We start from the raw sequence: 12397 nt of genomic DNA on the forward strand, positions 1-12397 counted from the left end.
GGGAGACGCGAGGCGTCGGGAGGAGGCGTGCTGTGCCGGTCCGGGGGAGGAGGTGGCGCGCGGCGGTGATCCGCGCCGAGCCAGGTGGTGAGGGAGACGCGTAGCGTCGGGAGGAGGCGTGCTGAGCCGGTCTGGGGAGGAGGAGGCGCACGGCGCCGGTAGAGGGAGGAGGAGGCGCATGGCGCCGATCCGAGGGCGGAGGGGAGGGAGACGCATGCTGTCGGGCGTGCTGCGCCGATCCGAGGGAGGAGTAGGCGCACGGCGCTGATCCAAGGGAGGAGGAGGCGCACGGCGCCGGTCAGAGGGAGGGGGGGAAGTGGCGAGGTGTGGTGGGCACCTGCTTGCGTGCTCGTGGGGTAGTGTGTTTGCTGCTTGCAGCATGACCTGGGGGTGACGGGCCCAGTTTGCGGTGGAACGTGAACTGCTCGAAGGATGACTGGAGGTGACGGGTCCGGGTGAGCGTGCAGCGTGAGACGTGGACTGCTTGGGGGATGACTCGGGGGTGCCGGGTTGGGGTGATCGTGGGGTGGGGGGAGCTTGGGGTGAACCTGTGGGTGACGGGCACGGGTTAGCGTGTGTGCTGCTTGTAGCATGAGGTCCAGATGGGCGTCGCATGCGGTGTCGGATGCTTGAAGGAAGACCTGGAGGTGACGGGTCTGGATGAACGTACGGCATGGGCTGCTTGGGGGAACCCGATGGTGATGGGTCCGGGTGGTTGTGGGACGAAGGTTGCTTGAGGAAACGGTGTAGGCTGCTTGGAGGATGGCCTGGAGGTGGCGGGTCCGGGTGGGCGTGGATGTGTGGCGTCAGATGCTTGGAGGAATCCCGGAGGTGATGGGTCCGGGTGGAAGTGGAAGGGACGGACGAGAGGGGGGGGACGTGGACATTGGAGGGAGGCGAGGCGGGGCGAGACTGCCGGGGGGAGAAGAGGGGGGGAGGGGTGGAAGTGGTTGGGGCACTAGGCACCCGCCCACGTGATCGTGAGGGAGGAGAGGGGGGTTGGAAGTGGTTGGGGCACTAGGCACCCGCCCACGTGATCGTGAGGGAGGGGGGGGGGGTTGGAAGCAGACGAGGCGCACGCCGGTCCACGTGCAAGTGGGGGGCGGGGGGGAGGAAGTGGACTGTGCGCGTGTCTGCTGGGGAGGGAGGGAAGATGTTTGAGGGAGGCGAGGTGGGGCGGGCCTGCCGGGGGGGAGAGCAGGGGGGGTGAGAGTAGAGGTGGCGGGGCACTAGGCACCCGCCGTGCTTGAGAGGGAGGGGGGAAGGCAGAGAGGGGGGGACGTGGACGTTGGAGGAAGGCAAGGCGGGGGAAGCCTGCCGGGGGGGGAAGGCGGGGGGAGGGGGGACAGAGGTTGCGGGGCACTAGGCACCCGCCGTGCTTGAGAGGTAGAACGGACAGACGAGAGGGGGGGGACGTGGACGTTGGAGGGAGGCGAGGCGGGGCGAGCCTGCCGGGGGGGGGAGGGAGGGAAGACGTTTGAGGGAGGCGAAGTGGGACGGGCCTGCCGGGGCCGGGGGGGGGAAGGAGGGGAGGCGAGGCGGGGCGAGCCTGCCGGGGGGGAGGGAGGGAAGACGTTTGAGGGAGGCGAGGTGGGGCGGGCCTGCCGGGGGGGAGAGCGGGGGGGGGTGAGAGTAGAGGTGGCGGGGCACTAGGCACCCGCCGTGCTTGAGAGGGAGGGGGGAAGGCAGAGAGGGGGGGACGTGGACGTTGGAGGAAGGCGAGGCGGGGGAAGCCTGCCGGGGGGGGAAGGCGGGGGGAGGGGGGACAGAGGTTGCGGGGCACTAGGCACCCGCCGTGCTTGAGAGGTAGAAGGGACAGACGAGAGGGGGGGGACGTGGACGTTGGAGGGAGGCGAGGTGGGGCGGGCCTGCCGGGGGGGGGAGGGAGGGAAGACGTTTGAGGGAGGCGATGTGGGACGGGCCTCGCCGGGGCCGGGGGGGGGAGGGAGGGAAGACGTTGGAGGAAGGCGAGGCGGGGGAAGCCTGCCGGGGGGGGGGGGGGTTGGAAGTGGTTGGGGCACTAGGCACCCGCCCACGTGGTCGTGAGGGAGGAGAGGGGGGGTTGGAAGTGGTTGGGGCACTGGGCACCCGCCCACGTGGTCGTGAGGGATGGGGGGGGGGTTGGAAGCAGACGAGGCGCACGCCGGTCCACGTGCAAGTGGGGGGCGAGGAAGTGGACTGTGCGCGTGTCTGCTGGAGCGGAGTAGTAGAGGACGCCAGCTGGGCGGCGGCGTCAGAACGTGTGGCCCGAGTGGGCGGGGCCGCTCGAGGTGCGTCTGGATCTGCAGCATGGTGGTGCGCGAGATAATCAGAGCGTGTGGCCCGGGTGGGCGGGGCCGCTCGAGGGAGGGAGGAAGGGAGGGAGGCGCACTGCGCCGGTCCGAGAACGGAGGATGCACGCTGTGCCGTCCCGAGGGAGGGGGGAGGGGGAAGGGGGGCGCTCGGTGCCGGTCGAATGTGGAGGGCGGGCGGTGCCCGTCGAAGGGGGGGCACGTGGTACCCGTTGAGGGGGGAGGAGGGCGCGCTGCGCCCGTCCTTGGAAAGAATCGGCATGCTGTGCCGATCCGAGGGGGCGCTCGGCGCCGGGAAGAGGAGTAAAGGAGAGGACTGTGGGAGGGGGGAGGGAAGATGGCGCACGGCGCCGGTCGAATGTGGAGGGCGGGCGGTGTGGGGGGCGCTCGGCGCCGGGAGGAGGAGGAAAGGAGAGGGGGAGGGAGGTGGAGGGAAGCGGCCAGAGCATCGATACAAACCTGACGATGAGGGGGGGGGGGTGCCCTGCGAGGGGGGGGGGTGCCGGCATGCAGGTGCACTGTGTAGACGGGGAACAGGTCTGCTTGAGCTCCGTTGAGTGGCTTGACTCTGGGACATCGACCAGCAAGGAGGAGGAGACTTCTCGAAGTGAACTAGGATGTTAAGGCATAGAACGAATCAATGCAAGAATGTGATGCTTAAGGACTGAAACATTAGCAAAGTATTGTAATAACAAATAAAGTTCACTCTCCTGTATGGTGATGATGGCTGGAGGTGTTGTTCGGAAGAGCTTGTCGTCTGGGGCGTTCGGTAGACAATAGCAGAAGTAGCCGATCTACAAGCTCGCTTGACGGATTACTGGCACTTGATAAATGGACTGTTAAATGAAGTTCTTATCGAAAGCATAATGTGGTCAACAAACTTGAAACCGATGAAAGGCAGAAAGAGCCGATCTACAAGCGCAGTACTCGCGACCCATGTTTGGTCTGTAGTGGAGCAGAACAAACAAGAGTTGAGAGATCGCAGGTGTATTTATACTGTGGTGATTGCAACAAGGATTGGCTGAGGTGAGTGGAGGCAGGTGTAGTGGATAGGGGTGATTATGAATGGGGAGTGGCTAATGAGTGAAGGTAGTGTGGTAGACAGGGAAGCGATTGAGGACGGGGAGTGGCTGTGATAACATAAGCAGAGGGTGGTCTCCACTCCTGAACCTACGTTGTATACAACTACATTAGTTGATCTTTGATTGAACATGTATGTTCTGGTGGTACTCAGGTAGCTCACCTGGCACAGTGAATGATGTAGCCAAACTCAGTCTTTTGTACAGCCAGCCCGGGTTCGAATCCAACCCGAGGCCCTTTTGCTGCATGTCACACTCTCTCCTGGCATTTCTCTCTCACTCAAACATATCATACTGTGTAACATTGGCGACACAGCGTTTGTCTATCAGCTGCAAAAGAGTCCTAGCGCCTGATGATATTTTGGAACGCAACACGTTGGCACATTATCTGTGCCTTTGTCATTTTGGAGCGAGTGTCAGGGGCAGACTTGCGAATTGTATAAAAAAAGAACTTAGTTACACAGCGTTAAATCTATGGTGGTTCTATCAGTTCTCCTCTTCATTTGAGCCATTCATTGATTGCCATTTAACCCGAGGCTTGTGTTATAAAAAAATGTATTATTCAATGCATGCACTTGCGTCTTGAATTCAGTACATTTTAACTAAAATACTGAGTCAGCAACAAAAATGGTGCTTACTCTGGGCATTAAAGTTATCCCGCTAAAACAATGACCTATGAAAATATTATGGATTTATTTTTACGTAAATCCGGGGTGGTATTGTAGGGGGAGCAGAGGGATGTGCGCACACTTCTAGAAATAGGATTTCGCTTTTCATCAGTTAATTGTCCTCCGCCAGGCCGAAAGGCATGGCGAGAGAGTATGTTTTACCCCCTGTGTGTGTGTGTCCTGTCCGTGTGTTACCAGCTAATCTCTGGCACCGTTGGCCCGCTCGCTGCGAAACTGTGCACACACACTCCCTGGATGCCAATTCTGAACCTCTGCCCCACATTTTTCACATGGGCCTGTTATAGCGCCACCAGGAGGCCGATTTGTGCAAAACCAATTTTTTGACATTACTCCTACAGATTTTATCCAAACGTCATGCAAATTGGAACACAGTATCTCTATAGTCATGTGATCAACCAGGATCTGTCCGATTTCCCATATTCCATCCTGATTGGCTAAGGTTGGCTTCCAAAGTTTGCAGGATTGGTCCGTTTTGAACAAAATGCCTCAAATCATGAACGCAGCTTGCAATTTCCGTGAAATTTCACACGCACATTCCCACTAGGCCGAGGAAGAAATGCCACCCATTTCACATTGGCCTGTTATAGCGCCACCAGCAGGTCTAATTTAGCAAAACACATTTTTGGAACAAAATGCCTCAAATCATGAATACAGTGTCCGATTGCCATGAAAGGCCTAAGAAGAAATGGCACCCTTTTCACATTGGCCTATTATAGCGCCACCAGGAGGCCACAATAACGTACCTGACCTGGCGGAGACCTGTGCTCCGAGGTTCTAGTTTAGTTTGTTTTTATATGACAAACACTACGTGCAACATAGTACAACAACCTGCAACAACGCATAAAAGATAAAACCATGGCATGTCCGTCCAGATCCTACAGCCCGTGGCAAAACTGCTAATAAACAATTATCACACAATACTGTGTGACTTTTGCAATTAAACAAAATGTATTTCTGATATTCCACTGGTATGTTTTACAATAACCATTCCACATAATGTGTTTTTTGACAACTTTTCTAAGCACAATTTTTTTCTCCTCAGAGTAGATCACGTCAGATCTACAATTCATTCATTTGTTTATTTGGACAGGATGCATATAAATGAACGTCATGACGTAAATACACCGGAATTAGCAAAGATGCTAGTTTTCATCCGCAGTCCTCACAAAGAAACATAAAATAAATCAGACAGAGAAACAGTGGAATACATTTACAGATAAATGTATTCCACAAGCTCACAACGTAAGATAAACAAGCTCACAACGTGTTGCGGCACAACCCGTTATGAGCTTGTAGATCGCCTATTTTCGGAAAAGAGGTGTAGAGGGCAAAAAGGAGCAATAATAGACCCCTTGAAGACCCCAAGTGGTTAAACAAAGGAGAAAAGTAAATGCACTGTTATTGTTCACTTCTTCTGTCCTTTGCAGTTTCATCCATCTGCGCCATCAATCAACATCATCGAGGTTTGAGATGAAGGATGCTGCAGACAAAAGACGTCTCCTTTTCTCCCCCTCCTGTGCAGGGGGTTCATTGCCAACCATTCTCACTTTATAGGAGACATCGATGGGCCAAGTCAAGCTGTTGGCTAAACTGCTGCCGTGTGTGGCATGGTTGTAGAAGCAGGTCAGCCAAGTTCATCTAGCACAGAGGATCTCAACCTGTGGGTCGGGACCCCTAGGGGGGTCCCCACATGATTTTGAGGGGGTCCCCAGATGGCAGTGAAGTGACAGACAGACAGACAGACAGACAGACAGACAGACAGACAGACAGACAGACAGACAGACAGAAGACCATTACTGCATCAAAGGTAACCAACAAACTATACTATAAAAACTGGTCAAACATGGGCCAAATTGTCAAATAATATAAGAAAGACGCAAAGATTGTGAAAATAGCAGACCTACAAGCTCACAACGCCTTGCAGCGTTGTGAGCTTGTAGATCTGCTATTATCTGTAGAACCGAGTGGGGGGTCCCCAGTTCAAATATGATTATTTTGGGGTCGCGGCCTGAAAAGGCTGAGAACCACTGATCTAGCAGAAGACCCACATGCATGCACACATTTTTCACAAACACAAATCCCCCCCCACACCCCATACTCGCACACATGCATACAGTCGCACACTTCGCAGTGCCCCCAAGGCAATCTACTGCCGCAGGGTGCATTATAAAACTGGTTCTCAGACGTTTTAATTTCAAGGACCCCCATAACTCTCAGAGTTACAGACCTGTAAGGGTCCATTTGGAACCCCGTAAAGGAACCCTGAGGGTCCCTGGACCCCACTTTGAGAACCACTGCATTACAAGATGTTAACACATAATATAACGGTGATGTCTTTGGTGCTTGATGCTTGGTATGTTTTTGCAATACATCACCATTTTCATCTCTGGGAGACATGTCTTACATCTCATATTTGTAATAGGCAGGGTATTTTTGATATGGTAAAAGTAGATGCTATGTCAATATTGTATGTATCTCCAAATTAGACAGACATACAACATATTCTTTCTGTTCATTCACAAAACGCTAATGTACAGTGACGTCACAAAGGAATGGAGCTATTTGTGCATTGCAGGCAGATTGTTAGTGGCCTACTGTACAATAAAAATGGCAAAGGTCATTAACTTGGGGCAAAAGTCGAATGCTGTATTTTCCATCAAAAATAAATTGGAAGAAACATAACAAACTACTAAAATACTGAAATTCAACTGACATTTTGTGATTAAAGTTGCATTTTGCATATATGATACAATATACAAACACATTTTCTGTGCATATAGATGGGTTTCCTGTTTGTAAACATGAGAGGATGATGCGCGCGCAGTGGAGGGACGAGCCTGTAGAGGGCGCTAAATAGCGCCCTCTACAGGCTCGTCCCTCGTCCTCGCCCCTCGTCCCTGCTGCGGGTAATATTACCCGCAGCAGCTCTGGCCATTGTACATTCATAAAAGAAATGGTCTTCACCGGGTTTAATGAAAGTAGATTAAATTATGCAGTTTGTAATATCTTCTTTACTCAATAAAAATGATTTGTCGGAAGTTGGATCTGTTTGTATATAATAGCAGCATTATGCCTATTATGCCTATAATAGCAGCATTATGCCTATCTAAATCCCGAACAAAACAACAGAGTGAAGGGCGCTTCCGGTTCGTTCTACCCCAAGCATGCGCAGATTGCGCACTCTGCTCTGTGATGACGTCGCGCGGAAACCCATCTATACAGTACTGTTTAGGAAGAAAGATGCATGCAGGTCATTTGCCTGTAGTGTAGCAAGTAAATGATGCAAAAAATAAATATTATTGCAATACTGTGATTTTCATTCTTCTCTATGTCCTACTTTCAAACATAAACACATCCTTTTTTCATACAATGTTTCACAATACATTGGTCTTGTAAATGAAATGATGAAAATAAAGTTTCTTTTGAACAGCGTCTTGGTAGCAGTGTAAATGCACTGAAAAGGTTGGATCATTTACTCCTTAAGCAGAATGTAATAAGGATACGTATGTTGCAGCTTCAATTGTCACTTGTTGTGGTGCAGTAGTGTCTTTCAAACTATTATCCCTTTGCATGACATCCCTTCCCTGTTGAAAACCACATCCTCTCTGACCTCCAAAAGTCAAAATAATCTTAAAATATAACTTTTGTTGAAACATTGTTGAAATGACAGTGCCATTGCCACAAAATGAGACAATGTGGCAACGTGCAATGTGTTAAGAGGTGCTAATTACCCACACCAAAATCATGTTAAACAGCCAATTATAATAGCAATTAATTAGTCATTTATGAATACCTATTGCATGCTTCAATTACAGACCCAGTCCCAAGCCACCATAGATCAATTAGTTCTAATACAAATCCTGCCCCTGAATTAAACAAGAGCTCCATAGCCCATAGCTGAATTATGCAGTCTTTGTGTATTCCGCAAGTAAGAACATTAAAGTGATATTGAATTTTGGTAGAAACTTGGGTTGTATACTGTAACTACTGTACCTATAGGCATGCTTTAAGTTCAAATATTGTCTATCTGTTGCTTCTGCGCATCATCAAGAAACCAGAAGAAGTGCTTCCAGTCACTCTCATTGCACTGCAAAACAAGTCTCAAAATCACACTATTGGCAAACAAAAAGGAAGTGGATTCTGCCAGTAAAACACAATTTCTGTTATACATAACACAATGGTGACCAATCGATTAATGTGGGATGAGAGAACTTCCATCAAGAGTAATATGACATTAAGGGTACGGTTGTCATAGAGTGAATAATGCCATTTAGTTTATGTCACAGAATGCACAGGGCCAATGGTTAAGCAGCCTGACTATGGTTTACTTTATATTGTGAGTTTTATAGTTTGCTGTGATTTCGATTATGCTTGCTGTGTTTTATTGATTACTGTGTGTTATATTTGACGTGATGGACAATGAACTTGTATGCCACAGTATTGTTCACCTGTCAGGTGCTGTGACAGAGGCGTGTGCATCAGACAGACTGATATCAAGGCATTCATTCGCCAGGAAAACTCCACGCCCATATAAAAGGGACACCAGGTTCCTACCTCGGGCTCTCTCTCTCTCGCCACCCAGACAGTTGCCTGCTGCCGCTGTTGCCGTCGGGTCACGCCAAACCAGACCTCCTCTTCTCTCCCTACATGTTGTAGGCAAGATCTCCTTTTCTCTCCACGCTGTGCCCGTGGACCAGACCTCAGGCTCTTCTCCTCACCACACCGTGGGTCGGATCTCCGCAACACTGAATCGCCTCCTCCCTCCACATCGCTGAGGATCCGATCTCTGCAGTGTCAACGCTCTCTAACGTCCAGCTAAAGGAAAGTAACTATTTCCCTCCCTGGCGTATGTGTTAAGGCTCTTTATGAGCGTGATTGTGGAGAGTAATTCGAGTCCTCCTGTTTCCTTGTGTCGAGGCGTTGGAGCCAGACGGGTGACGTGACGACAGCAGAGCAGCAGTGGCAGAGATTTATTGATGTGCTTCTAATACTCCTGTTAAAGGAAAGTGATCACGCCAGCGTGTTTATCATAGTTTGAAAGTGCCGGTTACAAAGAGGGCTGTCATTTATTGTACCGTTCTCCTCCTACAGCGGAGCTGTCTGCAGGACGCCGGCGAGCGGCAACGCGGAAACTCCGGACTGGAGTTCGCGGACTGAACAGGGTTATACTGGCCGTCTAGTCACGGTTGTGGCGAGCCGCAAAAACCGGATCGGATTCACCACAGGACCGGACTGGACTGATACAAACTTGGTATCTCTAACCCACTGACTGACTTGCTTCCTTCCACAGTTTTATGAATTGGAGTTGCTTGCTATTATGAATTGAAGTGCTTGCTATTGTAAATGTTGATCCATTGATGTATTGAAAAGGGTACCCTTGCATAAATTGTCTGTTTAGTTTTAGAAATAAAGGTCTATATTTTTATACATATATACTGTGTCGTGTCATTCACTCTGTATATGGTGTGAACGGGAGTCTGAACCTAGAGTGGTAACAACTCTACCCAAAAACCTGTTACATAAGTGGCGTTGTCGCGGCAGGACTCCTTTTTCACACCATACAGAGCAGAATGGCAGACGAAAATGAAATGCCCGTTGAAGGTGTAGGCCTTAATTTACCACTGGAAAATGGGGCCAGGGCAGAAAATGTTAATGCAAGCCAGCCATTGATAAATGCAATGATGATGCCATGGTTTATGGGGGTCCCATGGATCCCAAAATTTAATGGTGATCAAAGTAAAATGAGGTTTTCAGAATGGAATGGGCAGGTTCGGGCTATGCTGCGGGCACAAGGGTTAAATGAGGAACAGAAAATTGATTTTATTTTTGGAGCACTTGAAGGTGAAGCAAAACGAGAGATACGACTATTAGACCCAAACAGACGTGCAACCAGTGTAGCCATCCTACTAGAGCTAAAGCATCTATATGGACAGACAACACCAGTAGCCCAGCTCCGGGCACAATTCTTTAAGTGTCACCAACAGGAAGGAGAAACTGCTGCCGGCTACATTCTCCGGCTCCGGGAGCTATTCTCCATATGGCGAGAGCATGAACCAACTGGCTCAGCTCAAGATGAGATGACAATTCGAGACCAGCTTGTCCTGGGTTTGAGGCCTAGCACAGTACAACAGGAACTCCAACGACAGGTGCGTAGAAACCCTACATTATCCTTCAGTGACGTGTGTAGTGAAGCCAGAGCATTGGAAGCCGAACAGAGGATGGAGTCTGCATGCGCAGCACGTGTCTCAGTGCCTCCGCCACGACAGACCCCAGTAACCCCTAGCCTAGACGAGTGGAGAGAAACTGTAAGAGCTGAACTTAGGAAAGAAATGAAAGACCAAATATCTGTTCTCACTGAAACACTGAAAGAGGAAATTAAACGCCAACTTTCCCCACAGAATGCCCCAGATGAGCACAGACGCCCGTCTACAAGAGGGAGAGTTCAGGAAGGCCGTTATTCACCCTCCCCCAGGCGACACCAGCCATTCGAATGGGACCAACAGGGCCAGCCCATCTGCAAAGGCTGTGGACAGGCGGGCCACATCCAGAGGCGCTGTCCACAGGAGAGGAGGCATTTAAACTAATAGCCCCAGCCACTGGGAGCCAAGTGGTTGGGGAGGGGAGTCAAGGGAACAGAGCAGATGAGAACGCTATGATTGGTACATGTCCAGGGGTAGAAATAGTTGTCGCGGGGGTTAAGTTGCCCTGCTTGCTCGACACGGGCTCCCAAGTAACTTTGTTCAGTGAAACTTTCTTTCAGAAATGGCTCAGTGAGGAACAGACACGGGACCCACAGGATCTGTACTGGCTGACCCTGAAAGCTGCCAATGGCCTACGAATCCCCTATACCGGATACGCCATCTTGGATTTCACAGTGGGAGGGGTCACTGTGTCTGGAAAGGGGGTCATCATAGTGAAAGACGAGTGCCTGAATGCCGAGAAGGGAATTCTAGGAATGAACGTGATCTCACACTTCTGGAAAGAACTGTTCCAGGGAGTCCACCCGGGGCTGACTGCGTTTGGTGCTACCATGTCCTCACAAGCCAGAAAAGAGTGGGAACGTGCCTTCGCTGTCTGCCAGAAGGTGTCGCAGGCTGAACCATCAGATGGACAGGTTGGAGTGGCCCGGTTAACCCGCCAAGATCCAGTCTACGTCCCTCCCAACACTGAGATGGTGTTATGGACACACCTGTATGGGACCAGGACCAGGTCCAACTTCTGCGCTCTGGTGGAGGGCCCAGAGAGAGATGACGAATGGCAGGTGGCCCGGTCCATTGCCTGGGTGGTGAAGGGACGCCTCCCCATAAGGATACGCAACGTGAATCCATACCCCATCTTAATACCCCAACGGCGCCCCCTCGCTAACGTCTTTCAGGTCGATGCAAGCCAGGTGCGAGGGGAGAAGGACCTGGTGTTGAAGGCTTCAGACCCTGGTGTAGTTGAAGTTGATGTCCAGGTGAACCAGGTCACCACAGAAGACCAGCATCCAGTCCACCTGCTGGAAGGCGAAGGGCTGTCTGCAGAGCAGCAGCAGACGATGGACTCCCTGTTGCAGCGATGGAAGTGCGCCTTTGCAGCAGGAGAAGAGGATTTCGGACAGACTGATGCAGTCCTCCATTCAATCCCCACAGGCGCAGCACCACCCAGCAGGGAGCGCTACAGGCCGATCCCACCAAGCCTGTATCCAGAGCTGAGAGGGCTCCTCCAAAACATGTTGGACACTGATGTCATCAAGGAAAGCTCCAGCCCTTGGGCGGCGCCAATTGTCCTTGTGAAGAAGAAGGATGGGTCTTGGCGTTTCTGCGTGGACTACAGGAAGCTCAACGCCCTCACCCACAAAGACGCCTACCCTCTACCCAGGATAGAAGAGTCCCTCACCTGTCTAAAACAAGCGGCCTGGTACTCCACTCTCGACCTTGCCAGTGGATTCTGGCAGGTGGACGTGGACCCGAAGGACCGGGAGAAGACTGCATTCACAACCCCCATGGGCCTCTACGAGTTCCAGAGGATGCCTTTTGGCCTATGCAACGCGCCTGCAACTTTCCAACGACTGATGCAGCGGTGCCTGGGCGGGCAGGTCAATGAGTCTCTCCTAATCTACCTGGACGATGTCATAGTCTATTCCCCGGATTTCGACACCCACATTGAACACCTGGAGCAGGTTTTCAAAAAGTTGGTAGCCCATGGCCTGAAGCTGCAACCCAAGAAATGCCACCTGTTCCAGAGGAAGGTCACCTACCTTGGCCATGTCATCTCCAGTGGTGGGATCTCCACTGACCCTGGAAAGACTGCTGTCGTAAGGGACTGGGCTATCCCTTCAACAGTCAGTCAGGTACGT

Source organism: Gymnoscopelus braueri (assembly GCF_963280865.1).
Source record: "Gymnoscopelus braueri genome assembly, chromosome: 16".
In the NCBI taxonomy this organism is placed as follows: domain Eukaryota; kingdom Metazoa; phylum Chordata; class Actinopteri; order Myctophiformes; family Myctophidae; genus Gymnoscopelus; species Gymnoscopelus braueri.